Source organism: Haemaphysalis longicornis, unplaced genomic scaffold (genome assembly GCF_048455015.1).
Source record: "Haemaphysalis longicornis isolate Haplotype H1 unplaced genomic scaffold, Haemaphysalis longicornis Haplotype H1 scaffold_9, whole genome shotgun sequence".
NCBI classification, from domain to species: Eukaryota; Metazoa; Arthropoda; class Arachnida; order Ixodida; family Ixodidae; genus Haemaphysalis; species Haemaphysalis longicornis.
In genome coordinates this window covers 123,266,771-123,275,895 of record NW_027526460.1, presented here as the reverse complement: position 1 = coordinate 123,275,895, position 9,125 = coordinate 123,266,771, and the positions used below count along the sequence as shown (strand labels likewise).

The window sequence follows — 9,125 nt, the reverse complement described above, 5'->3', positions numbered from 1 at the left end:
TCTTCCCTCAGCCATTAGCTCGTGGCTAATGTTTCGCCAACCACCTAAAGATTTTCCTAATGCGGTACAACCGTTCGAATCTGCGCAACGACATTCTGTAAAGATATATCCATAACTAATGGCAGACTCTGTCCCGTTGGGCACACTTAGTCTCAATGATAAGTGGGAGATGAAAATGTAGTCTAAGCACTGAGATGTTAACATTCATTAGGGCAGCGCCAACTCCCGCTTTTTCTCGTTACCCATCCCACCTCAGTTAAACACCATTCGGCTGGCGCACTAAGAAGCTCACATCCTTCAAGGATGCACAGGGACGTGAAGAGGACCCTAAGTCAGCCAGCTTGGGCTTACCTGGATAGTACCTGCTCCCCCGCTACTTGCGGTTGCCATCTCAACTTCATTCGTTGTTCAATAAACTTTAACTTTTCAGCCTGTGGCCCATTGCCAGGAAAATGAAAATTTTCTCCGGCGTGTCGCGAAGTGAAACCATTCATGGTACCGCCGCAGTCACGCAACGACATTGTCTTACCACACTAGGGATAAAGCCATCTGTAACTGACCAGGTTAAATGGGCTGGTAATGCCGAAAGAATGTATGTGCCAGACTTGCAATGTTGAAGGTATGTGGTGTGTAGAAACCCTTTCGGCTTGCCACGAACTGCGGCTGGGGACGCCTCTCATTGGGTCTTCATTTGTAACTGGTTATATTTTTTACAGATCGAGATGGAGCGATGGGTGCATGCGTACGGCGAGGATATGAGCGAACTACAAGATGAGCAGTTTGACGTGGTATTGCTGACCTACCTTCTGTGCTCAACCACTGACCCGCTTAAAGTGCTCAAGGAGGCAAAGAGAGTATTGGTCAAGGTAGGCACTTCTTGTTGCTCAATTGATGTTGTTTCCAGGAATTGCTTCGGTTCACTTCAATGCTACTTTGTCTGCTCAGAATAACCCCTGGGGTGATTTTTCGGGAACGTAAAACGTGCCAATGTATATCATATAGTGAGAAAAACACGGAGCCATTGGGGCTTCAATTTTAGGTGGTTTAAAAAGTGCGTACACTCTTGAATGAACAATGTTCACTTTAAAACCAGAAACAAGGATCAGATTTGTGTGGCGTCAGTAAAAAATAAACCATTCTAGCTTCAACATTGATTCAGTTAGCGCCTTTTAATACGGAGTTCAACAGGGCGAGAAAAAACTTCGAATGAACCGAACCCTCAAATCAACACAAAAACACAATAAAAGCATTGCTATTGGTCCGAAAGACGTCTCCCTTCTTGATTATGTTTAGCATCTAGACGTTCGTCCCCAATCCAACCGTACGACACGTGTTTTACCACGATACTTTATATTTATCTCAAAAATAGAAGCCTGATGTGTTCCCCATGCATACGCTGCTCGCACAGGGCTGTCCGTAAAATAAACGTAAAGCCTTTCCACTCAACGTGAAAGCTGTCGGAAGTGCAGAGCAGTCATAATCCATAACGGGCTATGGTGCCATTATCCTCTCACTGCTACCACTCATCACGCTTCGCCTTCCTCTCTCACTCCTCTCTTGATTAATTGAAAGGACGCTTTTCCAATGCAATTCAAAATTTACGCCTTCGCAATGCTCGTGCGTCCCTGCCTCGAACAGCGCGACCGGGATCTCACACTTGTTGGCGCCTCACTGCGCAGTTTCGAACGCGTCGTTTGGAACGCGTTCGCTTACTATCTCAAAAACCAACTAAACTGGCGTTCTCAACAAATGGAGGTGGTGCTGCTGGTTATATACCGATATGTTGCATCAAATGTACCTGCAATTTTCTTTGCGCTAAACAACGAGGAGATGTATGACAAGCGCCAGCGGTTCAGGAGTTTCGAACGGTTATGAATATATAAACCGCTTGGTATTCGAAGCCTCTGTTCTACGCCATTACGCTACGCCGTGCGGCTCCACTTCGGTCCGTATTCTCGCTTCTCCGCCTGATTCCGGCAGTCGCGGGACATTGTGACAGCGAGCTAGGATTACACGGCAAAAGAGAGAGATGAAAGCTGCCGCAAGTCGCAACTGGCCTGTCGCTTTGTCAACTCTGCGCTGGCTCAGTTGCGGTGGCGCTGACATCAGTAGAGAGCACAGCCATGTTTTTGCTCTTGAAACTGTTAGAAAGTGTGGTCACCTCAATGCTTCTTATTCAAAACAACTTCCATTGAGACCGGCGTACTGCGTTTGAGCTTCGATTTATCGAGCGATTTCTGCTACTGGACTGCATGTGAAACTCCCGGTACCAGTATTTCATTTTCAATTAACGGAAAGTTTCAATTAGGCGATTTCGAATTATTGAGAGTGGTACAAATGTTCTAAATATCAAAATACCTCTCTGCTATCGGTTTGTACGCGCACTGAGAAGATTATTAAAGCGAAGCTTTCTATTCCACCATGATGGCGATCGTCCCATCACCCAACGAACTGCAGGAAAGCCAACCTGCACAATGGGTTTCACAGTGCGACAGTGAAGATAAGCGAATGAGATTCAGGCGCTCAACAAAAAAGCCCTTCCAGTGGCCGGAATCACACCTGGGTCCCTCGCGTTATGTAGCCGACGTCTATCCGTTTGCGCCATTCCTAGATGGTCGGAGCAGTTGGAATTTGTTTTCAGGCGAACGAATGCATTCTCTTCCATAATTACTGAGACACTTCAGTGTTATTGAAAACAGACTTGGAACTTTGTCCTAATTGTTTAGGGGGTGGAGCTAAAAAATGAATACCACCTCACAATAAACCCTCGGCGTACGACTAGCCAGCTGTGAAGAGTATTTGTGATAACACGCTTACTGACGCCGCTTGCTTGGTAGACGACTTGTAAAACATCGCCTTCACACAACTTTTTTTCAGTAGTGAAACAATACATCATCCTATCCTTTAGAAAAATTATATAAACTAGTGAGCTGTCGTAGCAGCTCTAAGACGTTTTTTTCCTAAATGATACTCCCATTTCCATGAGGTTAAGCTGCACCCATCATGCACCATTCCTATGTGCGATATACCCCTTTTGTTGTTTCCAAAGTTTCCTACGAGTCTTGCCCGCCAAAATAGGGCGCTTTTGCGTGCATATAATAAACATGTTTTTCGTTGCCAAGTTGTATACGTTATTTGGGAAGGAAATATGTCGGCTGACTAGTATGCCGGGGGAAACAAGACGATGTTTATCTTCAAACAAATAGAATAGGCCCCAAAGGTGTAGGCGTAGCGAAGTAGGTACTCAATGACCTATTGTGGTTACCGAAACTTTTGCCTTTTTTCGAACTGGAAAATTCCAGTGCATAGAGACGAGGTTCAAGAAGGTGGCCGTCTAAGCAAATAAGAGAACTATAGTGAAAGGATCCTGTATATAGTTACAATTTTATTATCAGGCGCAAGTTACAAAGGGTGGACCTGCAATATCGCCTTTGTGAACCGTAGCCGGATAAAAAATTTAGATACTTTTTAAGCAACGAATGCTGGAAAGGATAAGAAGAATTTCAGTCCCTGAAGTAAACGCTACTGAGCAATCTGTTTTACCAACAAGAAGAATTCTCGCTTAGAATGAAGGTTCACGTTTTTTTAGATGTCCGAGCAAATAGACTGCTACAGCGAGCTGTTGCTAGTTATGAGCTAGAATGCGAAAAGTTGTGCGTTAGAAATTGTTGATTTTCTGAGGTTGTGATGCTCGCCGACCGCTTGCACGCGTGTGTGTGCCATAGCCTTCACGCTTTCGTAGGCAGATGTTCAGGTAGTCCACACCTCAAGTAGGAATGGAAGGAGGCAGAAGGGGTATCGCGTGGCTGTGCTTTCGTGGCGACGCCTGACTCAAAACAAAATGTTTAATATTACACAAAATAAGATACCACGAAGAATCCCTGCACGGCATGTAAACCTCTCGGGGGTCAGGCATTGCTCCTGGTTTTAATTTTACGTCATACGCTCCGCAAATAAAGAAACTGCTTTGCTATTCCACCCCGACGTCGTATTGTGGTTGACATTTTTTGGCGCTGTTCTTTTAAATAATATTTGGCTTTTACTTTGCAATAATGTCACTCGCACCCCTTTGAAATCTTACCTCATCATTGCCACTTGAGGGTTAAATAAATCGAGGATCATTAAAAGATCTATGAAAAAATTCGTGGGCCGAGCGTTGCGGTGACGGAAACGGAGAGCGCAGGACTAAGGGTGTCACCGGAGATAGGGTTGCATTGGCCTGCCCAATGTCACAATGTCGCCTCCTCAGTCGCTCTTCCCTCCATAACTTTGCGTGCCGCAGGAGAGACATTAATCAGCTGCAGTGAAATATTTGTGTACATTTAGCGCAGTGGGGAAACGGGAATACCCGGCGAAGATACAACTGTCTCAGCCCAATCAGTCCCCCGCCTGATATGAGCACCCAAGGAACAGAAAAGCTATTTAAATGGACGTCGGGTTCATTTTCGCACAAAGACAGACTAGGGAAACATGATTGGCGTGCCGTCTTGTCCCGTCGTTTTCTTCTGTGTCCTGTGTTTTCCGCTGGTTTTTATTCCACTCAAACATGTACCAAGTAGCCCAGTCCAGTGCCAGCTATGATTGACGTAGCACGTCTTAGATGATGTAAGGCAAATGAGGTCTTACACGCGCATAGCTTGCATCGCAGCAGGGCGGAGTTGGGCAGTTACCAAGTCACCTCAATTACGAATGACTCCGTGCCACGTTAGTTCCGAGGGCAGCAGAAGGAATGCGTGTTTTGCGACGTTTATTGCGAAGTTGATACGGTGCAGCCATATATCCAGTTAATCGTGCTCGTTTTGAGCTCCCCAAGCAAGGACGCGCGTCCAAAAAAGTTGAAAGACAACAACGTCGCTGTGATGCGGCTAGAAATGGTCTAAATATCTGTCGCTGAGCTCACCTATAAGAATGTAAGGCTATGTTCAGACTACCGATGCAACAGCCATATCATGCTCTGGGGACGTAAGAAACGGCGTTTCACGCAGTTCCGTTTTTTTAGGCGTGAAATGACGTCGTCATTATTACAAGATATTACGACAGTTGCTACACAGTCTGAACCAGGCCTCAGGGGTCTGTTAAGCTATGTTCAGACCCCCGACGCAAAAGCCATATCGGAATCTATGGACGTAGAAAAATGGCATGTCACGCCGTTCGGTTGGCTGACACGTTAACTGACGTCATTCTATAAAGTTACTACGACAATTGCGGCAAGTGTCTGAACCCGGCCTTAAGCTTAAAAATTGTTCACCTTTTATTCACAGTGCATTTATTTCGAACCTGCATTCTCAGATTTTATGTATATTACACTGATAAAACAGTCGAACTGGGTGCGCGCCACCGGGAACCTACACCTGGCACAGGTAGTTCTCAAGATTGGCGGAGCTGCGTGTAAGGACATATACAGTAAATCGAGCGCAAACTCAATATTTGTTGCCTATTACAGAAATCTTGCGTGTACAGCACTGTTTTGATTTGACTTTGCTAAAATTCTAATCCCGCACGTCTAACGACGACGATGGCTGAAACGCGAGGAGCCAATGAATTGGCTGAAAATCAATTGGAGAGGAGCGAATTAAAACACCGCCGCTGTAACCATACCCAAAGCAGTAACAATCAAAGTGCACACCGCCTGAGAGTTGAAGTTCTAGATTCGAAGATCAGACTGCAGACTGCCTGCACGTCAAAATACGTATTCCCACGACCGAAAACAAATCCCTCTCAAGAAGGCTGAGCGCCCTCGCACGCCGCCCCCACCACGCATCGTCGTTGTTCAAATTGATGCGTTTAAGTTTGCGTTCTATTCCAAACTGACTGGACACTCTCAAAAGGGCCCATTTGGAAAGACGTCGGCGTTGTAACACGAGGGACCCATGTTCGATTCCGACCACCGAACGTTTCTTCTTCACAATCGTCATCGTCATCGTCATCATGTGCACTCCCATTATATAAAGTTGGCTTTATGCTGTGAGTTTTAGCTAGCGACACCGCCATGAGGGATACCAGGAAATCTTATCTTTAATATCTTATCTCTACTGCAGCAAGTTAAAATCTTTTTTACTTGCTGCAGTACAGAGCTATGTCCGGGTGTAACACATACTGACTAAACCCTGAAGCGCAGAATGGGCCTCAAATATACTTTGACTGGTTTGAGAACTGCCTTGGGCAAACCACCCTCCAACAAGGAGATATTTTTAAGCGTCACACATATCAGCAAAGACCACTATAACATATACAGCAGCCTGCACATACTCAAGAATTTCCCAAAAAACACCTTTCGTACTTTTGCAGCGTACTAGCATACCGTACACCCGCTAATGTCTCACTCGAGCAAAAAACATTTAAGTAAGCGTTTATATTACGTCTAACGCCTGTGTAGTTAGGCGTGTGATTTTATTAATATGCACGTCCGTTTACAGGAGTGTTCGGACAAAATTCAGCTTCGAGCATTTGTATGCATACCTTTTTAGTAAAAAGCTAAGAAAAGGGACTAGGCTTTACATACAGTCAAGCTGGGTAAATCTTGGTGAATCCGTAAAAGCGGGATATTTACGATTGATCCGGATTGACATCAAAAGTCGGTAAGAGAAAAAAATTAAGAACAACCTTTCCGCATTCTTATCGTCCGTTAAAAAATAGTTAGATATCTGCGCGGGACCTCGATACATACAGAAGTACTGAAAAAGTTATGTTATCCCTTTTCACTCTCGTAGGGGTGTAATGTTTAAAAACTACCCATATTGAGATGCCACCGCATGGCTGCTTGTACTACTGCAACTTCCTAGATGTGTCAAGTATCTAAGCCGGTTCGACTGGGCGTTGCCGAATTGGTCAGTCAGTCAGTCAGGCTCTTCGTGTTAGATACAGATAGACAACATCCTTTATGACTTCGTGATTTCGGCGTTCCTAATCGCTTTCGCCAAGCAACCAAGAAAGCCTAAAAGATGCTTTCCATTCGGCCCCTAAAGCGATAACTGGACACCAAGGGAGAGAGTTAGGAGAAGAAACAACAAGGCGGGGAAGGGTAAAGAAATTTAGCCAACAGATGTTGTATGGAAAAGGTGGGGAAAATTTGCGGAGAGTGTTTATTTCCCAACCGAAACCGCCTCCACAAATCTATTCATGAGCTTTGTTACCGCAAATTTTTTGCCGAAAGATCTGATCACCCAGCTTGGTTTAGGCGCCCGAAACGCGTGCACGCAGATGTTTCGCGATGGCGTTATGCTGAAGGGGCGGGGAATGATCGCGCTTCCGTACAATTCCGAATGGGAAACAAATCGCGTGAGCAACCACATTCAGCTGCAGTGACGTGAACGCCTGCAACAGGCTCCAGTTCGCTCGGACCTATAGACGATTCCTGATTGGGGCTATCATTTTATTAGTGCAGCAGAAATATCTCGCGTGAGGTTCTGCCCTTCTGGAATTGTATTGGGTTAATTTGTTGGTCTTTTTAGTATTAGAAAACATTGATATTCTATTGCGGCAGCACGCACACCTTGTTCTGGCTAAGCTCTATATGGCGGACTAAAGGAAACTTTTGTGGTCCCGTGTACGAAGAAAACTCTTCGGGTGCAATCCCATGCGCATGCGCGAAAAAACGGGTTGGACAGGAGTGGGGATCAAGGTTAGAGAGATTGGCTGGGTTTTTAGATGACATAGCTAGACCCTCGAGTATATCCACACTGACAAGTGGGAACGGCGCATCGTATAGCCCGAAAAAATCTCAATTGCGGGAGAGCACGAGTGCAGGAAGCTCCTTTGTGTTCCGCAGCTCAAGAGACAAGGCGATGCAAGGGCAGCGGGGGTGCGGGCTGAGCAGGCTCAACGTGGAAATGACAAACACGGGCCGTGCGGCACTGCGAAATGAGTAGACCACGCGCCCTTTGTACGTACTCCCGATAAGCAGGCAGCCTACAACCAGCGACGCCGTCAACAGTAACGGGAGGGAAAGAAAGTGCACAAACACGCAACATACATCGAGAAATATTTTCACGAAGAGTAGCGAGTAACACATAGGCCGTCAACGGCTGCAGGTTAGAGCTTAGCTGGTTATAGATCTGTAAGGAGTGCATGGGCGTGTCCTTTTATCAGGTAAAACTCCCTTTAGCTTTCAAACAGTGAACAGTGCCGCCCGTGTCTGTTTTCTTCCCTTGTGTAGCGTCTTAACACTAATTCTCACTTTAAAAACTGTGAACCAACTGGCCCAGCTTTCTACGTTAGTCAACAGCTTATAGTTGTGGCTTGGAACGTGGTTTCCGTGAAGTGAGCTACGGCAGTTGGGTCATTTTTACTTCTTCTAATATAACGCAAGGGGGTGAATAGAATTTGCGCATTGAAATTGAAATTGTTGAAACTTATTGCTGAAAATTGCTAAATTTTTCAAAATTTCGTGGTCGGGAAATACAAGTACCTCTCAATAGCATATACAAATGCACAAAATATATGAAGTACGTTCATAATTTTGGTAGAATAAAAAAGTAGAAATAGTTTACTTTGCGAAGTAAAACCAACCAAAATCAAGTAATGTGGTTCTTGTCGCCTTTCTGAGTACTCTTTCTTTTCACTGATGTCTTAGGGTGGTCGCCTGATTTATTTAGAGCACGTGGGTCATCCCCAAGGAACATGGCAAAGAACTCTACAAGGTGTGGTCCAACCACTGTGGAAAGTCATCACCTGCAACTGCCACATTGACAGAGACCACCACGAAGAGTTCATGTATATGGCTGGGTTTTCGAAAGTGAATATCAACTACTTGCTTGTCGACATGCCCGTATTTCTAAGCCGCCATGCATACGGAGACGCCATCGCGTAGAGCGATCAAGAAGTCTGTATCATAATCGCCTAGACACTGTCCGATGCCTTGTTGTTTGTAACTGCAGAATGCGGCGTGCAAAAATAAAGGCACTATTACTCATAATAGCTTCAGTTTGTTATTTGGATACTTAGTACAAAGCAGACACCCGCATCTAATGGGTGCACATACAACAAAACTTCATATCGCGGACACTGCAAAACTCTGCAGCTCTGACGTAGACTCACCCGGGGCGATAACTGCGGTGAGTTAATATGTGGCCACGAGTGTGTTCTTTGGGTTGGTTGTTCTCCTTGACAGAAGTACAAAATTTTGC

At 45.3% G+C, this 9,125-nt stretch overlaps 1 pseudogene across 1 annotated transcript in view; it reads left to right on the top strand.

Moving 5' to 3' along the window:
- The window catches only part of LOC144152493 (thiol S-methyltransferase TMT1B-like), a 31,029-nt pseudogene extending 22,176 nt beyond the window's left edge, over positions 1–8,853 (top strand). The window contains exons 3-4 of the transcript XR_013319178.1: positions 717–866; positions 8,573–8,853. The product of XR_013319178.1 is annotated as a thiol S-methyltransferase TMT1B-like (transcript). The remainder of the gene's footprint in view (positions 1–716; positions 867–8,572) is intronic.
- Positions 8,854–9,125: the final 272 nt, after the last annotated feature.